This window comes from Panthera uncia (genome assembly GCF_023721935.1).
Source record: "Panthera uncia isolate 11264 chromosome A3 unlocalized genomic scaffold, Puncia_PCG_1.0 HiC_scaffold_11, whole genome shotgun sequence".
NCBI classification, from domain to species: domain Eukaryota; kingdom Metazoa; phylum Chordata; class Mammalia; order Carnivora; family Felidae; genus Panthera; species Panthera uncia.
The window spans coordinates 35,244,472-35,269,247 of NW_026057578.1; the positions used below are offsets into that span (position 1 = coordinate 35,244,472).

General features: G+C 39.0%; 1 protein-coding gene across 1 annotated transcript in view; it reads left to right on the plus strand.

Annotated features, from left to right (window-relative positions):
* The first annotated feature begins 14,290 nt into the window (after nucleotides 1–14,290).
* The window catches only part of SNAP25 (synaptosome associated protein 25), an 84,751-nt gene continuing 74,265 nt past the window's right edge, over nucleotides 14,291–24,776 (plus strand). The window contains exon 1 of the mRNA XM_049651135.1: nucleotides 14,291–14,419. The gene's annotated coding sequence lies outside the window, so the exon portion shown is untranslated. The remainder of the gene's footprint in view (nucleotides 14,420–24,776) is intronic.

Below are 24,776 nucleotides of genomic sequence, written 5' to 3' on the forward strand. Positions count from 1 at the left end.
GTGTAAAATGATATCAACCTCCAAGTAGAAACATATTCTATTTTAAAAATGAGAAAACAAGCCCAGAGAGGTAAACCGGTTTTCAAAAACCACATAGCACAGATACAGCAGAGCAGAAATGGGAAGATATAGTATTGCTGAGAAGGTACAAAAGAACAGGGGTTAGTGTTTGCACATGGTTGTTCTGGTGCTGGGCTGCCTAGGCACTTATTACAGGGTCCTTGGGAAGATACTTAACTGTTCCGTGTCTTGGTGTATTCATTTGTCCAATGGACATTATAGTAGTACAAACTTCATGATATTGTAGGGAATTAAATCTGTAAAGTGTTTAAACTATGCCAGCAATATATAACATTTGATATATGTTTGTTAAAGAAATAAAAATAAATCTTGATCCCAGTCTAGAATGATTTCCATAGTATACTGCAGCTCTCCCATGCCAGAAATATCCTCTCTTTCCCCACAAGATTTCTATAACCACCAGGCAATGTGTCTGAAACCCTACCTTAGTTCTTTTTAAAATTACTTTAGTATTTTTTAGCTTGGTGAACATGAATTAATTTAACACGAATTTAATATTAATCAGTTAATAAATGGTGATCCATTTTTAATAGAAACTACCAAGGCAGCAGGTTAGCTCTGCTAAGGTCTTAAAAGGAAAAAGGGATTTAATTAAAAGATTGAGTGAATAGAATGAAACAAAAAGAAAATAAACAAGGTAACTCCTATTCACCAATTTATCAATGGCTTACCCACAGCAATAGTTTGAAATACTGGATACATTTGGGAGGCTTTAAAAACATTATCAATGTCCAGGGCTACTTCAACCTAATTAAATTAGAATTTCTGGAAATGGTACACAAGCATGAGTGTTTTTAAAAAGCTCCCTCTAGGGGCGCCTGGGTGGCTCAGTCGGTTGGGCGTCCGACTTCGGCTCAGGTCACCATCTCACGGTTCGTGAGTTCAAGTCCTGCGTCAGGCTCTGGGCTGATGGCTCAGAGCCTGGAGCCTGCTTCCGATTCTGTGTCTCCTTCTCTCTCTGCCCCTCCCCCATTCATGCTCTGTCTCTCTCTGTCTCAAAAATAAATAAACATTAAAAGAAAATTTAAAAAAATAAAATATAAAAATAAAAAGCTCCCTCTAGTAGGCTGAATGATGTCTCCCAATGATACCAGGTTCTAATTTCTGGAACCTATAAACATTATTTCATTTAGAAAAAGTGTCTTGCAGATGTGATTAAGTTAGGGAGCTTGAGATGAGATTATCCTAGGTTTTCTAGTGTAAGGCTTAAATGAAATCAGGCTTCATGTATCCTTATGAAAGGGAGAGATTTGGACATATGAGCACAGAAGAGAAGGCGATATGCATTTAAGAAAATTGTGTATTCTGTTGTTGGGTGGAATGTTATATAGATGTCTGTTAGGTCTAGTGTGTTTTAGTGTTGTTCAAGTCTTTGAATGTTATTGATCTTCTATTAAGGTCTTCTATATACATTGAAAACGGAGTGTTGAAGTCTCCAACTATTATTGTTGGAAGTATCTATTTTTCCCTTCAGTATATTTGTGGTTTTGCTGTGGTGTATATATTATTATGTCTTCTTGAGCAATTGACACTTTTATTATTATAAAATATGCTTCTTTGTCTCTAGTAATAATTTGTGTCTGAAGACCTATTTTATCTGTTATTAGTATGGTCAGTCCGGTTATCTTATATTTGTTTGCATATCTTTTTATGTCTTTTTTACTTTCAATCTATTTGTATCTTTGACTATAAACTGGGTCTCTTATAGCCAGCATATAGTTGGATATTTGAACAATTTAACCAACTTCTGTCTTTTGATTCAAGTGTTTTATCCATTTACATTTAATACAATTGATGAGGTAGGCTTTATTTCTGCCCTATTGTTATTTGTTTTCTACATGCCTTATGTCTTTTTCCTCTACTCCAACTGCCTTCTTTTGTGTTAGATATTTTCTAGTGTACCATTTTAATTTCATTGTCATTTTGTTTCTTTTACTATGTTTTCTAGTTATTTTCTTAATGGTTGCCCAGTGCTTAGTACTTCATGTAAGGCAGTTGTGCTACAACAAATTTCTCAGGTGTTTTTGTTATCTAGGAATGTCTTAATTTCTTTTTTGAGTGATAGTTTTGCTAATACAAAATTCTTGCTTGGAAGTCTTTTTCTTTCAACACTTTGAATATATCATACCATTGTCTTCATGGTTTCTGATGAAAAATCAGCTGTTAATCTTATTCAGGATGGCTTATATGAGATGAATCACTTCTGTATCTGTTTTCAAGATTTTTTCTTTGTATCTCCTTGAGTTTTCCTACTTGAAGTTCAGTAAGTTTCTTAATTATTTAGATTAATGTAATTTTCCAAATTTGGGATGTTTTGGCCATAATTCCTTCAAATATTCTTCCTATCCCTTTCTCTTCTCACTTTCTTATACTCCCTTTATGCATATTTGGTACACTTGATGGTGTCCCACTTGTCTCCAAGGTTCTATTAATTTTTTAAATTCTTTTTACTTTCTGTTTCTCAGACTGAATAATTTTAATTGACCTACATTTATTTATTTTTAAAAAAATTTTAAAGTTTATTTTTGAGAGAGAGAGACAGAGCTTGAGTGGGGGAGAGGCAGAGAGAGAGGGAGACACAGAACCTGAAGCAGGCTCAAGGCTCTGAGCTATCAGCACAGAGCCCAATGCAGGCTTGAACCCACAAACCATGAGATCATGACCTGAGCCAAAGTCAGATGCTTAATCGACTGAGCCACCCAGGTACCTCAATTGACCTATCTTTAAATTTGCTAGTTCTTTCTTCGGCCAACTCAAATCTACTACTGTCCTTCTCTAATGAATTTTTCATTTTAGTTATTATACTTTTAAGCTCTGGAATATCTATTTGGTTCTTTTTAAAAATAATATCTATCTCTTTATTGATATTCTCTATTTGGTTGAGTTATTTTTCTAATAGTTTCCTTTAGTTCTGTAGACATGAGTTAGTTCTTTTAGTTCTTGACATACTGATAATCACGAACTTAATTTTTTGCCCAGTTAGTCCAGTATCTAAGTGTCCTCATGGGAAGTCTCTATTGATCATTTTCCTCCTGCTTATGGGCCATATTTCTTTACATGCTTCAATACTTAGTTAAAAACTGTACATTTAAAATAGTATAATGTGACAACTCTGGAAATCAGATTGTCACCACCACTACTCCTAGCAATAATTACAGCCACTGTTTGTTAGTTTAGTGATTTTCCTAAACCACTTCAGTAAAATCTGTATTCTTTATTGTGTGTGGCCCAAAGTCTCTGTTCAGCTAACTTAGTGGTCAGCTAATGAATGGACAGATTTCCTTAAATGCCTTGAACCAATAGGTCTCACAGTCTTTGCAGAGAACCTCTGTGTGTTAGGGTAGTGTTTCAACATTCTCGCAGGCAGTTTACAAGACTACCTTAGTCTTTACTTCCTGCTTTTGCAGAATCTCAAGATCATGCAGAGCTTAAGGCCTTCTCAGATCTTTTCAGGGCATGTGCACAGCCCTATACATCTGTATGAATATCTAGATTCCCAGGAATATATTGGAGTTTTTCAAAGCCCCTATGTTCATCTCACTTTTAAACATTTCCTTTTAAGTTTCTTTGTCAGCATCTTGTTTGCCCCAACTATTATTACTGCCTCAGGCAGCTGCTATGTTAAACATTTGCTGCTGACTGTTTTTGACAAATGCCCTGGGGAAAACACTGTTCACACTGAGTTCTGAGTCATTTCAAAGACAAGCACTGAGAGTGGTAGTTTCCAGGAAACTTTCAAACAAGTAAAGTAATGACAATTCTCTTTGGATGGGGCTTCTGGGGAGCTCCGAATCAATTATGTCCCCCACCTTCATTGTCTTCTAGGCTTCTAGGCTTTCAGGGCTACCACAGAACTGAGGAGACGGGGGTGGGAATAGAGAAAGTTAAATGATAAAAAATTTGATGTTCTTACTTAGATCTAGCCTTTTTGTCTTTTTTTTGTTTTAATACATGCTCTTCAAATTGTTGCATACCTTTAGTTAATTTCCAGAGTTCTAAAAAGTCTGTTTGGTTTTGACAATTTTTGCCAGTGAGTTTATTGCTTTTATGGAGTAACATATTTTGGAGGTCCTACCTCCACCATTCAAAAGTGGCTCTCCCATAAACACAATTATATTATTGAGATGTTGACTCTCAACCAGACTTCTGCCCAGATATTACCTTTCACATCTCACTTTTCAATTTTAATCCTTTAGCTAAAGGGTTAAAAACACATTTCAATATTCGTTTTTATTCTCCACTATAAAAGTGGATAGCATTTTAACAGACTGAGAAAATAAGACTTTAGAATTGCCAAGGCATTATAAGATAGTCATTTAAAGGAGAACACTGCAGCCCACACAAACCAAGTGTGCCTCTTTAAAAGCATTTTGAAATAATTTCATAATTTTGCTATCTCTATTCTTTTTTACTTTTTTTTTTATTTGAGAGAGTGAGAGAGCATGTGTGTGAGTGGGAAAGAGGAGCAGAGGGAGAGAGAGAATCTGAGGCAGGTTCTACATTCAGCATGTGGAACCCAATAGAGGGCTCACTACCCTGGGATCATGACCTGAGCTGAAATCAAGAGTTGAACGCTCAACCAACTGAGACACTCAGGCACCTCTATCTCTATTCTTTTTAAGAGTTAATATATTCACATTAAAAAATGAGAAATTAAAAAAATATAAAATCATGAGTCTTTGTCTTTATTCTTTCCCAAAGAAACTATCTTTAAATATTTCAATTTTAAGTTCTTCTTGTTGTTTATAACTTTAATTTTAAATTACATACTTCTATTCTTGATTCATGAAATTTGAATAGTATGTATTAACTCTCCTTTTTAAAGATTAGAACATCATCTAATTGACTCTCTCTTTTAAAAAATTTTTTAAAAAATGTTTATTTATTTTTGAGAGAGAGAGAGACAGAGCATGAGTGGGGGAGGGGCAGAGAGAGAGGGAGACACAGAATCCAAAGCAGGCTCCATGCTCTGAGCTGTCAGCACAAGCCTGATGTAGGACCCAAACCCACGAGCCCTGAGATCATGACATCAGCTGAAGTCAGATGCTTAACCAACTGAGCCACCCAGGTGCCATGGCTCTTTCTCTCTTATTCAAACACCCAAACTTTATTACTTTCATTGAATTTTTGTTTTCTGTTGATTGATTTTATATATAGCTTTGTATATAATCATGTAATATGATTAAACCTTATTTCTTTCTTCTATCAACTTTAGAGTAATTATCTTAAACCTTTACCGTAGAAAATTAGTAAATTGGGGCTTGTATATTAAATGACACCCCTCCACCTTAACCCCTCCTCAGCTCCCTCCTTTAACTACCACATTCTGACAGTTCTATCACCACTTTTATAGTTTAGGACTCATACCATTTAGATTCTGTTAGGAAAACATAGTGAAGTTTCTTGTGCTTGATCTACCACTTGATTATAAACTTTAAAAATCAATAAATAGCATTTATAGCATTATGATCATATAAATACTATTCACTGCAGAACCAAGCAGTGACTCTTTAAATATTCCTATGACACCAAATCTTCACACAAAGAAAATAATCAAACAAAAAGGACAAACAGAAGCTCTTTCCTTAAGCTCCATCAAAAATTGCTCAAAACTGGGGGCCCCTGAGTAGCTCAGTTAGTTAAGCATACGACTTCGGATCAGGTCATGGTCTCACAGTTCATGGGTTTGAGCCCCATGTCAGGCTCTGTGCTGACAGCCCAGAGCCTGGAGCCTACTTCAAATTCTGCAGTTCCCTCTCTCTCTGCCTCTCCCCTGCTCTCACTCCATCTGTCTCTCAAAAATGAATAAACATTTTTTAAAAAATTGCTCAAAATTGTGTCATATTTGGACCAAAAATGTATGGTAAGCTTTCATTTTTCCTGACATTTATAGGACACTTTTATTTTTATTATTGTTCAAAGAGACCTATGTCATTGTCAGACTAATACACCTTTTAAATTACACTATTTGTTAAGTTACCTAATTTTTACTGTTTTATTTCTGTACTTGCTTCCTAGTTTTGATCCTAGGAGAAATAAATCCTACATTAGTTCTAACATTTACTAAATCCCTAGCCTTCTGCATTTTGTGTATTTTTTTGTGTATTGTTGTTTTTCTGGGGTACAATCCTCAGAAAATGTTTTTATTTGCAGACTGAGTGCACAGGAAGTAAGCATCCTGAATCTGTGTATTTCTGGAAATGACTTTATTTTGACCTTAATTCCTTATCAACATTTTAGCTTAATAGAGATTTATAGACTGCAACTTATTTTTCTTCTAACACTTCAAGATTTATTCCATTGCCCTCCTATCATCCAGATTTGCTGATGAGAAGTCTGGTGTTGATGTAATTCGTGTTTCTTTGTAAGCAACCATCTTTATTTCCTCTATAGAAGCTCTTAAAACCTTCTTCAAGTAAAGTGGGATATTATGCAAAAGAAGAAGCATACTCATTGTGTGGGATTAACAATGTTAACCTATTCATATTAATAACTGAGTCATCATTTAACAAAAAGTCATGGCATTGAGAGGATGGGGAAAGGGTAAAGGGGTAATATAAGAGAGCTTGATTATCATTGGTCATAACAATAAACCCAATGATAGTCTATTTTATGAGTCAAGAATTAGCAATATCTGCACATTATTTAGAAACAAAAAATACTTTACCCAAAGGAAACACTGATGTCATTAAAAACTGTTACCTTTATATAGAGATAGATAGATAGATAGAGATATAGACTTATATATATTATACATAATATATATAAACAAATATATAATGTCAAGAGGAGAAAAGTGTTATGAAGAAAAATAATTCAGGGTAAGAGAATAAAGAATGATAGTGAATTGGAGATTAGCATGATTAGCTAATTTGGGTTGTCAGAGAAGACTCCTTTGGAAAAGTAGCATTTGAGGAGGTGAGACATGAGAAGATCTGGGGGAGAATGTTTCAGGTAAAGGTAATAGCAAATACAAAGGTCCTGAGGTGGAAGTTCATTTGATTGTACAATGAACAACAAGAAGGCCAGTGTGATTATAATGGAAATAAGTATAAGGAGAGTGTTGGGAAATGAGTTTCAAGAGGTGGCCAGAAGCCTGATCTTGTAGGTTAGGAGAAGGACTTCTAAAAGTCATAGGAGCCATTAAACGTTTTTTGAGAAAGATTTTTTATTTTTGCCAGTGTCATTGTGATAGCTATATGAAAAAATAAGGGCTAGGAGACAAACTAGGAGGCTACTGTAAGAGCCTAAGTGAAAGATGATGGTGGCTTCAACTGTAGAGGTTGAGAAGTGGGTGAATTTAGGAAAAGTATTAAAAATAGAGCAACATTTTCTCACACATGAGATGTTCACGGGAAAGAGATTAGCGAAATAAGACAAGATTTTATCCTAAAGAAATAGGTGAATGTAGATGCCATTTACTAAATGGGGAAGAGAGCCATATTGGAGTTAAAAATCTCAAATTCTACTTGGTACATGCTAGGTTTTATATCCATATTTGCTTTATATTTATGTTCAGGTATTGAGTAGGAAGTCAGATGGACAAGCTGAAGTTTAAAAGATAAATCAGGGTTGAATATGTAAATATGAGGACATTAACACATAAATGCCACTCAAGGTTCTAGAACTGGATAAAATCACCAAGAAGTGAGTGCATAGATAGGAGAAAAGGTATATGACTGAGCCTATAGAGCTGGGAAGATGAAGAAAAGGCATAAAAGGAGAACGAAACTAAGATCCTTCTGAGTGCTAATTTAGTAAGCAGGACACCTACTGAGATTGTTAATTAAGAATGTAAGAGATGAAGAAGAGTGGAGGAAACCAACTGATGCATATATATGTTCAGTTTGACATACCTTGATCCTACAGATGAGAGTATTCAGTAAGAAGCTAGGAATATGACTCAAGCTCATGAGAGAAGATGGGACTGATAACATAAAATTAGCAGTCCTACATACATAAAGAATGCTTAAACTCAGGGGGCATGAATCAGATTCTTTTAAGATAACATGTGAAGGAAGGAATAGGACATTGGTTCCTATTTTCCTACCATGAAGACTACAGGAGTCCGAAAAACTCAGTCAGAATTCTCATGTATTAATTTAGAATTAAAATAGAATGGCTCAGTCAGTTAAGCAGTTAAGTGTTGGACTCTTGATTTTGGCTCAGGTCATGATCTCATGAACCATGAGATCAAGCTCTGCCTCAGGCTCTGTGCTGACAGTGTAGAGCCTGCTTAGGATTCTCTCTCTCCCTCCCTGACTACCCCTCCCCCGCTTGTGCATGCTCTCTCTAAATAAATAAAATTTTAAAAAATTTAGAATTGAGATAATAATTGCTTGTACATATATCGCAGAGAATTGTGAGAATAAAATGAGACCTTGTGTGTGATAGTGCTTTATAATTTGTACAGGCCTTTGCAAATGTGAGCTGCTAAATTTTCTTCTCTTTGGCTTAGAGTGCAAAAGTTTTCATGGTGGAGAGTCAGGACACATTACATGGACAAATGGAGCTCCCAGAGGGCTTGTGTGGAGCTCAGGAAAATGTACAGCTTAATCTGCTGGGCGCCACAATTCTGCTGCTTCAACTCATTTGCTATGGAAAATGAAGAGTCAACAAACAAGGGAGAGAAACAGAGATGGGGGCACTTCATAGAGCACTTTAAGAAATGGAATGAGCAGTACAGAGTATCAAGTGAAGGCAGAAGTTAAGAAAGATGGGAAGTCCATTGGAAATGACCAGGAGATCATTAACATTACCTGCTGAGATATTAAACTGAATAAATGCTCTGGTGTTAGGTAGCAGAATTGTGCTGTCTTTCATGGCCAAAACCAATCGAATAGTTCCAGATATCCTTTGTACATTCCCAGACATATCCTGAATTATTCACCTTAACCCATCTCACCCTGATTTTCACTGCCTGAGTTCCTGGCTCCTGGAATAAATTCTTATTTATTTGTTTGTTTGTTTGTTTATTTATTTATTTATTAAATAAATTCTTATTTAAAATCTCCTATCGTTCCCTCAAAACCAGTGGCCAACCTTGCTGTTCTGTTCTGACTTCCTCGACTGACTCTTTCAAGTACATTTTGACTGCATCATCTTGACCCAATTCTTATTTATGCTCCTTATTTGGTATTGATCTCTAAATTCCTTCCTTGATTATACTTGGCACTCTTCTCCTTTAACTCTGTTGTTTCTGTTTACTCCAAGTAATCATCTTGCCAGCCTAGATCCGTTTCTTGGAATTCATCCCAACCAAACCTTGTGGTCAGTGTCCATAGACTCATCCCATTAGCAATGGAACCCTAAAGCTGTTAATGAAAAAAGTCATACACAAGCCACAATATGTTGAGACAGAGAGGTTAGCTGTAAAGGGAGGATCTGATAGTTAATTTTATGGATCAACTTGACTGGGACACAAGGTGCCCAGATATTTGGTCAAACATTATTCTGGGTGTTTCTGTCAGGGTATCTTTGGATAAGATAAACATTTAAATCAGTAGACTGACTAAAGCAGATTACCCTCCCTAATGTGGTCAGCCTCATCCAATCAGCTAAAGGCCTAAATAGAATAAAAAGTCTGAATCTCTGCTCAGCAACAGAAAGTTCCTTCTGCCTAATTGCCTTTAAACTGGGATACTGGCTTTTTTCTGTCTTCATATTCAGACTGAAACAACATCTCTATCTGAGGCTCAAGTTTGCTGGCCTTTGGACTGGTACTACACCATTGGCTCTCTTTGGTCTCCAGCTTCTGACTTACACTCAGATCTTGAGGCTTATCAGCCTCCATAATCATGCAAGCCAATTCCTTATAAGTCTTTTTGCATATATATATATATATATATATGCACACACACACATACGCACACACATATATATACATACATATACATACACAGAGAGGGGCAGGGAAAAGAGAATACACGTGTGTGTATTTGTGTGTGTATACATTCTATTGGTTCTGTTTCTCTTTCCCTGGAGAACCCTAATACATAGGGAAGGAGTCTGATGGGGCTGGAAGATTTTGTACTAAAGCATAATGATTATGAACTTGAGCCATGGGGTTCAAATTCCAGCTGTACCATTTATTAGCTGTGCCTTTAGTCAGGTTATTTAGTCTTCAGTTCCTTCCTCTGTTTTACCTAAACTCCAATATGTGGCAAGCATATGGAAGGTTTTAGATGTTGAATAAATGAATGAATTCAAACAGATGAAGAAACCAGGGCCCAGATGAGTTAAATGATACATATCTAGTCATTAGCTAATGAAAAAAAATCAACCCTCCATATTAAAGCAGCAGTTATGAGTAATTAGAGAAAGTTAAGAGTCTCTCAAATTGATAGATTTATTTTATTTAACCAATACTTCATAGTGTCAGATACGATGATTCTAAGTACTTCACAATTGCCTTGTGAGTTGATTATAATTATTGTCCCCATTTTACCTATGAGAAAACAGAGAGATGACAGAATATTAAGATTCTTAAAAGATTTACTGAAGAAATACTGTGATCTCTTTCAAATAGCCTTTTTAAGTTTCACTAACTTTGACTATTATGTTCTCCTTCCTTGTATCCCTGGTTGACACAAGGTTCTTCCACCCTCCTTGACCACAGGCACATCTTGGCATTGGAGAGAGTTCTAGGGTGCATTCATGTACAAAAGAGAGCCTACGATGTAGAGGTTTTAAGGAATAGGAGCATGGAAGCACCTACCCTCCTCTGGCTGATGAGGACTCTCCTCCTTTCCTACAATGCTGTTCTTAGTAAAAACCAAAGTATTATTTAAAACTCTGGGTGTGCAATCTTATTTCTTCTCTACATGGCAAGCCAGAAACAGAAACCAATACTCCTGATTCTTTTTCTACTTCTCACAAAATATGGCCCTACCTCAATGGCTTCAGGTAATAAGGAAAACCTGGGGAGTTTAGAGCTATAGCCCTTAAGCTTTCACCAGGTACTATTTATTCACTTTCTGTGACTGGGGTGGGGGCTGGGGTAAGGGCTGGAAGAACATGTAATGAAAATGCGGTAAACACACCATGTGGAAAGTAAACCAAGGAATCAAAACAGTTGATCTGTCAAATTGTATATTCTTGTGCCCAAGCCTTGTGCCCTCATGGTGTTTTGAAATATAGTCACAGGATGCCAGGCCTATCCCAAAGGTGGACCTTGGAAGGGCGGGGGGGGGGGGGGTTCTGAGCTAAGAAAGTAACTAAACTATTTGCAAATCGACTTTGGAAAGATCATATGATATAACGTTTTATTAAAACTTTTATTATTATACTCTTTGAAGTAGTAATTTTTTAATCAATCATACATCTTGTACCTTACCTGGGAAATACAAGCTAAATACCTTGGATCTGGACCTATTACAAACTAGAATACTTTGGGGCATGGTGTACCAGAAAAAGCTTTCAGAGACTGAATTAGCATAGTGTAAATATCCATCCAGCAGAGAAGGTAATTTTCTCATTACTCATCAAATGAGATCCTAACCATTAGTTACTCTACATGTTGGTTCTTTGGTTGGTTCACAGGCAGCTGAATCATTTCAAAGCAAATTTTCCATCACCTTCCTTCTGCGGTTTAGACCTTTAAGACCCTGAATAACTTAAATCTGTTGGTTCCCTACTGGTAAGGATGACTGTTGATATATATTTTTTTTTAATCAAGCAATGAGAAAACCCTGGGGGTAGGGGTGGGGTGGGAATCTTATTATCATATTAAAAATATATTTAGGGCTATCTGATCATCCTTAGTAGACTTATATTTATCCAGTGTTTATGTCTCAAATCAGACTCTGCTACCTTTCCCAGAGCAAGATGAAGAACCTCCTAACCTGTATAGTTTTCAGCTTAAGCACAGGAGAGTGGAAAATGTTGCCACCATCACAAGATAATCCTTTGGGCCTGTGGTATTTTCTGTGAACCTTTGAATCAGTCTCACTCTTTCCTCTTATGTGTAATATTTAAAGATGTCAGTGTGGGGCATCAGCAGTTGAAAATTCAGAATACCAAACCGGTCCTCCCTGGTGACTACCACATCACTTTTGCCTGCAGGATGAGCCTTAGTCAGTGACGTACTTCCTTTATTTATTTGTCTTTTTAAATCTGGAATATCCCCCAAGTCCTCCATTCTTTCACAAAACTTTCTGCATGAATGACTTCCAGTCTGAGGGCCTTACACATATTTTGTTTCTCCTCACTGCAGGCTTTTCCCCAGGAAGATTCTATGTGCTAAATAAGTGCCACATTTTGGAAACAAATCCTGACTCTAAAGGATTTTGTAGTGACATTGCATTTGTCACCACTTCCCTGAGCCCATTCCAGCTTGCTTTATAAAGAAAGTGAGAACTGTAACTAGGAATTTTATTGCCAATTAAGTATCTGAGGACCGTGCAGATTTTCTTCTTCTTTATTGTATAAGAATCTTAAATGTTTAATGAATATTTCAGCAACATGCCTTGTTTTAGGAATCCAGCTTTAATAAAAATCCAAACAGTATTTGTTAATTATTATTGAAAACATTAATATTTCAAAATACCCTTTGGGTCAGGGAATCTTTAAGAAACAATGACTTCTACTTATTTCAATTAAAGGCATCCTTTATTTAATTCTTACAGCTCTGCTGGCTCTAAACGCCCCCTTATAACTCTGCTTTCCTTCTTTCTTTTCCTAGCATTCTCTCTACAATAGCTTGCAATTAAAAACTTGAGCTTGGTTCTCAGGCCAGAGAGCCGGGTGTGCTGGGGGTGGGGGTGGGGTGTTTGTGTGTGTATGTGTGGTGGCAGGGGTGGGGGCAGTGCGTTGTTTTTCCGGACTCGAGACCAGGATTTTCCATCGCCTGAAAGAGGCCATCAAGTTTCAACATTGCGAGGCACGACTTCTAATCGCATCCTTCCCGGAAAAGTACAAACAGTTCCTCAGCCGAGGTCCCCCACCTCCCACGCGCTCCCCAGCTCTCCCTCCCTGCGGAAAGCCCCGCGACAGCCTCCCCAACACCTGTGAATCATCCGAGAGGCTGCCACCGCGGAACCATTTGCATACCCCACCACCCGCCCTCCCTCAGTGCCTAATACACAACAAAGGAGGACAGTTAGGATTATTGCTTTATGATTATTATTGTTAATCTCTCATATGACCAGCACAAGTAGCTTTTCTCTCCCACGCCTTTTTGAGCGGCCCCCAACCTAGCCTGGGTTTGCGCACTGAATGAACCACCAGAATTTTGTAGTGTCCCAGAGATCCTTGAATCCGCAGTCCTCCACACTCCCCTTGGAGGTCAGGGCGGTCCTATAAGGCGCGTATGCGACTCCGTGAACTATTCCTAAGAAACCCCAACATAAAACCCCAGGCTCCGGTTGCAAATTCAACCGAAAACAGCGTCATCGATTTTGCCCTTTATAAACAACTCTCAACTCCAAGGCTTGAACTCCAGCAAACCCACGCTGGTTGGGTTAACTACTTTTCCCTCCCCCGTCTCCCAATTCATTTTATATCTCCCAGAGATAATTGCTCTGACGTACTTTAAAATAACGTGTACGAGTCTGTCTCCCCAACTGACCACACTAATGCAAACTCCAAGCACTCGATGCTGCTTTGATAAAATGGAAGAATTCACTCATAAAAATAGCAGCCCACGTAGCCTGGCCATATATGGAGCTGGCAAGGGTTGACAGGGATGCCCCTTCCGAGCCGCTTCTTTAGAAAAAACAAATTGCAACTGAAATCTTCTCGACTCCCTCCCCCGCCCCCTTCTACTCCTCTGCCTTCCCCTCCCCTTCCATGACTCAATCAAAGACAACTCAGCAGGGAGAAAAATTATATATATCACATGTTTATCGCATATATAACACACATATAATATATGCACAAACAGATACGTATGTACAGACACACGCACACACGCAGAATATCAGAAAACCAGTCGCGAGATAAATGTATTTGCCCGAGCCCTGGTGTTAAAATGGAGTCATAAGAATCGTCCCGTTCAGGTGTTTATAAAAGACTACAATACAAAGGTTTGCAGTAAAGCGCCCCGGGAGCTGAGTCAAGCAGTCCGCACATCTCGGCTCCTCCCCTCCCACCACCAGCTTCCATCCTCCCTCCGCCCTCCCCTCAACACACTTCCTCCCCGCCCCTCCTGAAGAGGGCTATTAAAAGCTGCTGACGTCAAAAGGGACGGCCATCTTTGATGAGGGCAGAGCTCACGTTGCATTGAAGACGAAACCTCGGGGAGGTCAGGCGCTCTCTCTCCTTCCCTCCCAGCCCGGCGGCTCCTCCACACTTGCGACCTGCAGGGGCCGGGCGAACACCACCCTCTGAAGAAGCCAAGGTAAGGAGCCTCCACCTCAGGTCGTGGTTCTGGTTTTGGATGGCTGCATACCCAGAGGGGACCACAGCCGCGGAGACCAAGTGAGCTTGAGCAAATACAAGTATTTGTGCACCTAGGGTGCGGTATTCCGTGTGTGCGCGTCGGGATAGCTCCTGTCTGGGGCTTTATAAAGTATTTTCGAGGTGAGCTGCTTAGGGAAGGGAGGAATGGGGACACTGCAGATGGAGCGATGGGGAGGAAGCGCAAGGATACGTACCGAATAATAACTTACTCTTTCGAAATAGTAGTGGGACTCTCTCTCTTCCATCTTGCGATGCAGTTTTCAGAGGTCTTTAGGCTGCTGGTTTTTTTTTTTTTTTTTTTTTCTGTAGACCAAAACAAACAAACCCTGCCGTTCTGACCCTGTTAGTTTGACTATTGTCGTTAAGGCGCTATTATCCAGGGAAGAATTAAGGAGAGGGCAGGTTGTGGGAGCTGGCGAGGCGAAAGGAGAAGGGGGAGTTCCCGCCCCGGGCTAGCTGAGCTGCAGCAGCGGCAGCAGCCTCCATGCCCCGCGGACTTGATTTATGCCGCCTGCTCCACGTCAACTGCAGGCTGGCGGGAGGCGGGCGGGTCGTGCTGTGTGGGAGGGCTCTGCGGAGGGCTGGCGGGGGTGGGCTCGCCTCGGGGACTGCGGCGGCCCGCAGTCAGCACCCTGGACAGCAATACCGAGGGACCGCACAGGCGCCCGCGACCTTTCAGCACCGCGGACAGCGGTCGGCAGCAGCGCCGCATCTTCCTGCCGCAGAGATGCCTGGCCAGAGCTGGGTATTCAGGGCTGGAGGCCAAATTGCCTCTGTGAGACCCTGGTCTCACAGAGACTCCCTCATAGAGAACGCATAGTAGGTTAAAATTTTTTAAAAGGGGGGAAAAAATCCTTCCCATAGGACTCCTGTGCAGGTAGTTACCTGCTCCCATCCTCAGCTCCTGCATAGCTTCAAAAAAATAAGTCTACTTGTGGAAAATTTCATGTTACCTTTTACCCCTTTTTTAGGTAGGAAATAAACAAATTTTAAAAAAAATCTGCATTCATCCTCCAGTTGGATATCAAGGATTTTGTTTGTTTTTGTTTTTAACACAGAGTATATTTGTCTACAGACCGCGGGTGCACATGAATGAGGTATATATGAAGATGCCAACATGATCTGTTTACAAAAGTGATATATTTCCATATATATTTCTATTTGATAAAAAAATATATATATGGGGGTAGAATCAACTTTAAGAAGAATCAACTTTAAAAATGAAACCCACTACCTCTTCCTTCTCCCCCATCCTTGTAATTAGGCATGAACAGAAGCACACACTCACACAAATACATCTCTGAGAAATATTATTGGTCCTGTAGGGTGTAGATTTAATCTCCTTGGCCATGGTTTCAGAGTGAGTGGAAGTGTTTCCTATGGACATTGGTTATCTCAGGCTGATAGTTTTTGATTTTGACATCATTAAGACTGGTTTTCCTCAGGAAAATGCAACTTTGTCCTTCAGGGTAATGCAGGTGTTAGACTGAAACCGGACTCTGACCTAAAGATCTACTGCAATTTCTATTATGGCACTGCGGGATTTTGCTGAGGCAGTGATAAGTACTTTAACCATTTTCTACTCTGAGGCTTGGGGCCTCTGAGTGAACACAAATTACCACAGGGATGTTTCCTGCTGTTTGATATAAATAAAATAGGCATAAAATGACCAGGAGCAAAACTGTGCTATTTGAATAATTGTTAAGTAAGAGTAACAGCGTCATATGTAAGAATATATGCAACGCATTAAAGAAACGCTGTCATGATCCTTTGAAAAGCCTCACAATAAGATCTTGGATTGTTTTTGTTCGTCATAACTCTGATTATTTCTATACTAGAGCTGCTAAAATGCCTTGTCCATATAGATAAGATATTTTCATTCCCAGCTATTTATTGCCTAGTGTTTTTCAATTTTATAAATAACCATGTGTTTCCACATAAATATATGTTGATCTATTACTATATATGGGTGTAAAATTAATTTTCAGGGGTATGTAACTGCGTGGAGGAATTTTTTAACTCTGCAATCCGCAAACGAAATAAACAACTGTGTTTTAGTGATGGGAGGAGGGGAGAAAAAAAGGGTAGGAGGCTTTTAAAATGCTTTGACTTCATGCTGCATGTCCAGACAGCTCTGCGTAGTTGCGTCAAATGAAAAAGCCTAACGCTGCCAGAATTACGTGCTTGGACATTAGTAATTACTGCTGGGTTTGTTTGCTAGTGGAAGACTGGGGGGATGGGGGGTGGAGGTAGAAGACCGCAGTGAAGCTGGCAAAGGGCACGTATTTGGGAAGAAGTGGCGATGTGCACAATTATGGAGCTAATTCTAGAACAGCTTACTGAGAAATTAAAGAAAAACATAATTTAAGCATGAATTTAACATTTATATTATTGATAAGGTTCAGGGGGGAAATGAAGAGATTTTCTATTTTAAGTTTAAAATTTTAAACATCCAGGGCAATACGGCAAGAAGAGGCAGGAACAGATGGACACAAGGATGTGCCAGGAAACATTCATGCAGACCCTCTGATGCTACCTACTTGTTTGTTCATTGGCATTTTCTGCATTATCACCTTGGCATTCAGAATACGAAACCATTTATAATCTCCTTAACCTCTCCATGGTAAAATCTCCCAAGAATTTACAATTTTTTTCTACTCTGTTAAACATGTACGACCACACATACACAAACACAATAAATTGCCCCTTAATTAGCTTGACTAAAGACATTCCTAAACTCTAAGTGCTAACCCCAGATTGATGGTTATCAACCAGAAAACTGATATTTCTGCCAGTGGCACCTCTTTTCATAGCAGCCAGCCTTCAGCAGAACATGTAGGTTTTGATGATTAGTAGAAATGAGAGGTAACTTGAGAAAGAGGTTGAAAAAGGAGACATGAAGGATAAAAATAGATAAATCTGCTTTTTATATGATGCACTATGAATAAACTATTTTTCCCCCATTATGGAACTGCTTTTCAATTCTATAAAGGTAAGAAAATTGGTGTTGTCAGCCTCAGCGTAGATCCATTTCTGCAGTGTCACCCCTTGTCAGCAAGGACCAACCTAATAGGAAGATATTGACCAATCAGTGAGTACCAGATACATAAATGAACCCCATGGAGGATATAAAGTCTCATGTTTATATGGTCTTTGACCTCAATAAATTTAGCATGTAGTAATCTTAGTAAAAACAATAAACAATAAAATCAATAAATAATACCAGAATGAAAATATAATACAACAGTGGAAGAAAAATCATGAGGGAGTATATAATTATTTGCCAAGTGAATGTGACCAGAAATAAGGAAGGTAAATTCTGAGGAGGACATTGTTGCAGTGGACTCGAATGATCTGAGCAAGGAGGCAGGACTCCAGTTGGCTTTTGGTGGTTGGAGGAGAGATCTTCTCAGTAAAAGTTACAGCGTAGACAGAACTACAGGTAAGGTAAGCCCAAGTTATGGACAGCAAATGCCATCCATTTGAGTAGTGGGGAGCTTACGTTGAGGAATACACTGGAACAGAGACTTGATGCCTTCTATGGAAGGCCTTGAATATACCATGCTGGTAATTTGGTGTTTTATCATCTAAAGTTGATTTCAGAGCAGAAGCCAATATAATTAAGTAATCAGGTCCTTTTTAACATCTGAGAATTGCTATTCACAGATTGGATTATATAGTTCTTCCAGAAATAGAGGGGAGTAAATTGGTATAAAGGATGATTAATTAAAAGAAAAAAGAAGTAAGTCCTTATTGAGGCATCTTTTAAGATCCCTTTCAGGATATGAGTCCTGCCCAGAAGTTAATTGTAAGTTTCAAAATTTTCATTATTGACTAGAACAAATTATACAAGATGAGCACCTACCAGAGAGATTGAAAAGCAGGTCAGGAATCCAGGAATTAGAGGTACCAAGAAAGTACACTTGAATAATAAACCTGCAGAACACCCTCTCACACCTTCTGAGTATTCTGCATTGTCAAATACATTGGCTAGCTATATGAAAATAGGTGCCAGTTTTTCTGTGCATGTTTCAGGCAGCATGACGCACAGAACCAGCCCCAAGTGGCTAAAACTGAACAACAACAAAAGAGCTGTAGTAAAAATGTGGAAAACTGAGGTGAGGTAGACAGAATATAATATTTCTTTCCCTACTATCCTTGCTGACTTTGGCCGAGTACCCTCACTCCAGGGCTGGCTCAAGGTCTGAACTATACCTATTTCGTTTTTAATCTTGTGGTTACTACTTGCACAGCAGAGCTTCAGAATTCCAAATGCTGACAGAACTGCTGAATTGAAATTGTCAATGGCTTCATGTGGAGGAATAAGTGGTGGTTGCAGACATAGATCTTGTCGCTATTTCAATTCTTGCTCTGAAGTGTCAAGGGACTATCCTCATCTGTTCTTCACCAAAACACTGGCAGGAGAGACAGCCTTAGGATAATATGTTGATTTCCAAGCTGATTCCCTGGGGGAAATTTGGAAATAGTGACATTTCAGAGGTCAAACTGGTAGTTCTTAAACTGAATGCAGAGGGCCTTCCAAGTATCTGGTAAGAGGGAGGGAGGAGACACCATGTAGCATTGAGGAAACAGGACATGGTGAGTGGAGAAAGACTTTTGAAAAAAAAATTAGTTGTAAAGGGGGAAAGGGATTTCAGAGAAATTTCCAGAGAGTTCTAGCTGCAGCTTCAGAATTACGATCATTGCTATAACAATAATTGCTACACATTTCTGCATAATTTTCTTCACAAGGATTTCAGTGCACTTCACCCAATGTAAAAGTATAACCAGTTTCTGATTTCTAAATGAGTAATGCAAGCCACAGTAATAATATGAGTTCATATATGATATTAGATAACATTTAGTAAACCATAGATCTGATTAAGAAGAACAGAGATACCCAAAGCAGTGATTCATCAGAATGGGCCTATCAGGGAGAAGAGTGAGCCACTAATTCTAAAAGCTTTTACCTGTACTAGTTCACTGAATCTTCATAACACCCCCGTAACCAGGGTACCATTATTATTTCTATTTTACAGATGAGGGAACTGAGGCAAAGAAAGGGTCAAAAACTTGCCTAAGATCACAGAGCAGAGCCAGGATTTAAAAGCAATCTCTCCGAGTCCAGAGACTAAGCTATTAACTATCTATTATACGACCTCTTGCATCATCCACATCTTTCATATTGGTCAAATCAGGCACAGAGAATGTATATGATTTCTTTTCCAATATCTTTTCCCCCTCAGTTGGGTCGCAGGGCATGATGTCAAGGATGCTTGCTGATCAGGAGCCAGGAGACCTGGTTCTAGCCCTGAAGTCTGCTTGTAATTTCCTGTTTTGGAATCACACTGTCTTTAAAAAAGTCACTCAACCACCATTGAAAGTCAGTTTGTTCATCTGTAGAATGACAGAACTGGAATAATATTTTCCAATATCCCAACCATTCAGAAGTTAATGAAATCAGTGCTGAAAACTCTGGGTAATAGGTCTGGGTCCAGTGACCTGTTGGTCTCAGCTGGCACTGCCTTAATATTGCTTCAGTACCTGATTTGACTCCCTCCCCCATTATAAGATTAATTTACATCCACAGCCTTGCTCCTCCTCAACCTCCCTCTCTCTCTCTCTCTCTCTCTCTCTCTCTCTCTCCCCCAATAATTTCTTTGACACCATTTTTCTGAAGCCTTTCCGGTCAGATTTCAGTAATCCTGGCCTTTTCCCCAAAGCCCTCATCTGAGCCATTGCTGTTGTGGGGATCTTCTTCCATCTCAATCAGATTTATTGCTGTCTGTCAGACTATTTCCTACAACCTGCTTAAACTTTTCATAATTCTTTTTCCAATCTAATTAGCTGGGTCCCCCCCCCCTTTCTAGACCCCCTTTTGATGCTCTCCTGTGTCTGACTTAAAACAATTAGCTACTATTGTTTCATTTCTCCTCTCTCTTCCTCTGCCACTTAGAAAGAGAGAAATGGACACTTTTATGGGATCTGTGAACTCTTAAGTACTTAAAAAGTAACAATTCCATATGACCTGAATCACATGATGTTAGTAGCTAGCTGAAAAACTAATCAAATTTGAAGGATGGGCTAGGGGTGGGGAGGTAGAGTAACATTTCCAAAAAGCTTTGAGGTCAAGGGACAGGAGAAGGGGAAGCTTTAAAGCCTAGGCGATTTAAAGTTCAGAGGCTAGCAGCTGGCAGTACAAAGTTTATTAATTAAACTCATAATCACATGTGAGTTAAAGTCCTGTGTTCCAGAAAAGCCATGTTCTCCTTGTTGCTACAATCCCATTCCTACTGCAATATTTCAGCATCTTTTTACTGAAGTAAAGCATGATATTACAAGAGGAGATCCTAACTGTTTTTCTTACCGCTGCTGACTCACAGAGGTTAGCCTCAGTAGTGATTAACTGATGATAAGAATTAATCTGTATCCCCAAAAGGAGACGGGGGGAAATCCTGTGTAAGGGTTCATGTTTCCTTTTAAATGCTTAACAGTCATTCTAGAGAAAGTCAAAGTGAATTGCAATGCCAGCACCAGATTGATGCTGAATGACAGCTGCACTAGGTTTATGGATTGTTTTCTGTGGTCATGGAAAAATATACATGATCCTCTTAGCTGGTAAAGGAAGCCAAATTCTGTTCCATGTGAAGGGGGAACTAGAACAACTCACTAATCTTTTCTTTTGCTTTTGGGTTTTTTTGTTGTTCTTGTTGTTGAACTGATTTGGTTCCTATTACCCAAACATGGCTAATTCTCCTGTCAGAAATTGAGACTGTTTGCACTTTCTGCTGACTCACCTCATCCATCTTCCAAAATGGTCCCTTTTATGCTTGAAGAGCAAGGTTATATTCCTGCTAAAATGGGAGGTTCTGCAAAATGACCATCTGGTCTCATCGCTTCCGGTATCCAAATAACACCAGTCACAGATTTTGAACTTGGGAGATGACTTTTCATGCCTGCAGGCTTGAGTGAGTGGCTTCTATTCTTTACTGATGGCAGCACATCAGAAAATGAAAGCCTTATAGGTACCCCCCTGGCCTCACCCCTATTTCAGAGAAATACCTCGAAATACCTCGGTATAGCTCTGAGAATTCTGCAAGTTGGACAGAATTCCTTTCCAATGGAGAATCTTAGACAAAATTGATGATTTCCTTTCTTCATATTCATCTTTTGTACAATTTCAAAAAATAATGACTGAAAAATTGCAAAGCAGTCTATTTCTTAAATTTCTCTGCAGCTAGTCTGAGATTGGTCTGACAGCTAGCTAGAAGTAACTCACACTGAGGCTTCTCCATCAATAAACAGAAAGTAGAGGGAAGTAAATGCCTGTGAGTCTGCTAGGAAGACTATGTAATAGTCCTGTCAAGTGAATTTTTTATTTTAATGGGAAAGCCTATTGTAACTTCACTATAACACTAGAAATAGAGATAGCATTCCTGATTTAGGCCAGAGAAATTGCTGAACATATCCACTTTTTCCTGTTTCAAGATGACTATCCCTGTATTCCTCAAACATAATCAGCTGTCATTATGGCACTCTTAATTAATTAATTCAACAAATATTTATTGAGCATCTGTCATTTACCAGGAAAACACTGTACTGATTACTATAGAGCAGTAAATTAAAAATGCATGTTTCAGCCCTCAGTGCATTTTTCTGGGCATCCCCTTTTGAGGTATTATTATTTTAGAAGACCTGTTTCACATGGTATCCCTTTTTGAATCTAAGATATTAACCCAACTTAGAAACGAACTTGGTTCTCTATTCAGTATATGCAATTGATTGAAGGTTTTTACTGAGTGATCAGTATCCAGAGAGAGATTGCTACATCATAAACAGAATATGTATTAAGAACCAGCCTCAGCCATCAAGGAATTTAGTAAATATTTAAGATATTCCCTTATGTAGATTTGTCTCTATTGACATGACAATCAACTAGGATATCACTAAAATTTTCTTTAAATGTGTGTCTGTATTCCTGTATCCCCATCTATTAGAACCTCTTCCTATATAGATCATTCCCGCCACTCATGGGGAAAACAGGTCAAGCTTTGAGGAACATGGTACCTCCTAGGCCGGAAAAAAACCTAGCCATGACTATAAAGTTCATGGAGCAGTACAAGAATAAGGTGACAGAGAAACAGCAGCATCTTTTTGATGACAGGACTTCCCAAGCCAATTCACTTCCCTCCTTTGAGAACTCTGTCTTGTTAAACAAGGTTCAATGATTCAGGATTGAGTAGAAGTGTGTGTTAGTCCCCCAACTTTTGCTTTTAGAAAGTTGCCTCTTCTTACCAATGAGCAATGCTCTCATCTCCCTTGTATGATTTATCACAGTGCTTTGTAATTACATATTTATGCATTTCTCTTCCTTAACAGACTATAAAAGTTTTTGAGAGCAAGGGCAATATGTTAACCATCTTTGAACCCTTGGTACCTGTAACAGTGCCTGTCACACACCAGGTATACAGGAAATGAATGGGAATACCAACTGCTCTTTTGCAGAGAAAAGAATTCTACCACTGTAAGTAATTCCTCCTTTTATTGACCAAATGTTACACTTAAAACAACTCGGGAAGGTTGATTCACCCTAAATGTTGGAATGAAGTTATGTCCCAAAGGAAGCATTTTTGTTCACCCCCTACTAGCTGCCAAATTTCAGCAAATAGTTATTTTTCGGACGTGCTTTTTTATCTCCTGTGAATCAGGGGTTAAAATGCTAATGAAGAATCAGGTGATGCTCAAGCAAAGCATTGATAAGAGCAGATTTATATTCAGAGATGAAAAACCATTGCCTGTGAGTGATTTAAGTCAGTTTCACATACAGAGCCAAGCTATTTGACATATATCAAATACACAGTTAAAAAAGAGAGAGGGGCAGAGAGAGAGGGAAACACAGAATCCAAAGCAGGCTCCATACTCTGAGCTGTCAGTACAGAGCCTGATGTGGGGCTCGAACTCACAAACCGTGAGATTGTGACCTGAGCCGAAGTCGGATGCTTAACCAACTGAGCCACCCAGGTGCCCTGAAAAAAGAGAGTTTTGATGCCGCTGTCCATTCCTACCAGAGTCACCAGGGGGATAGATTGGTGGCTTCAGCTAACTCTTATTTTCAGGGTCACATATTTGCTGCTTCTCTGTTAGAATGATGGCATAGGGTATACAAGAGCTCCATGTTGAGTTGTCTTCCCAGAAAATGTCCTCAGACACATCAGCTTCTAACTTTTCCTTTCACGTATCCAGTGTTCTCTTGCCTAGGGGAGAAAAATAAACTGAGGCATGACATGGTAAATCACTCCCATTTGTCTTTAAGAAAAAGCTGTTATCAACTAAGCATTGAATTTTGCATTTCTTTTTCCTAGTCCTTCTCATGAAACAAGTCTAAAACCTCTGGCCAGTTACCCTGTACCCTACTTCCTCCAACTGGGAACACAGATACCACTTGATAACAATAAAAAAAAAGTAACTGACTTATTGAATGATTGTGGTGTGGTGCACTAGACCTTTGGCATCCATTATCTCATTGAATCTCTATGGCAGCCTAAATTCTAAAAGAGTTTAGAAATCTTATCTCCGACTGCAAAGTCTGTGTTTTTTTACCAACACCTTGTGAATTTTCCTATGAGTTTTCCCATGAGTTGCACGTAATCCATTGAGATCTTGTAACAGAAAGCATGCTCCTGACATGTAGAACATGAGTTAGCAAAATCCAAAGAACTCAGCCCTCTGGACTAAAAAGTCAAGTGAGAAATGTTGGTACAAGTAACCAGGAGAAACTAAGTATCCGGAGAAGCTCGCTGAGTGCTGGATTGAGAGAGATGGTTGCGTACCTGGCCCATTTCTGCCGCTTCAGTTTTATGACCCTGACCAACTTACGTAACCTGAACTGAGCCTCAGTTTGCACATCTGTAAAAAGCAAGCAATAAACTGCCATGCATATGTCACGTGGCTGTCATGGCACATAAAGGAGCTAAGGCTTGTGAAGTGCTATTCCCTCCACTAGTCTGGGAGCAAGGGAGGAACTGTTGTTATCATGTCTGTTAGCCGTCATTCAGCATACCAGATTTCCAGGGTTCTTTTTTGCAAGTTATGTGAAGGCCATTCTTTTCCTCTTTATAATGTTGAGTTTGCTTAAAGAAACGGGTCTTGGTATCGCATTATTTTTTAGCTTGAGCAGCATGCGTGATAAATTGGGAAAATGTGTCAACAGTCGGATTTTTCTGTTTGGGGGAGGATTTTTAAAAATGCCTCTGAATAGCATCTCTGCTTTCAAAGTGGCTTTGTGATTCTCAGAA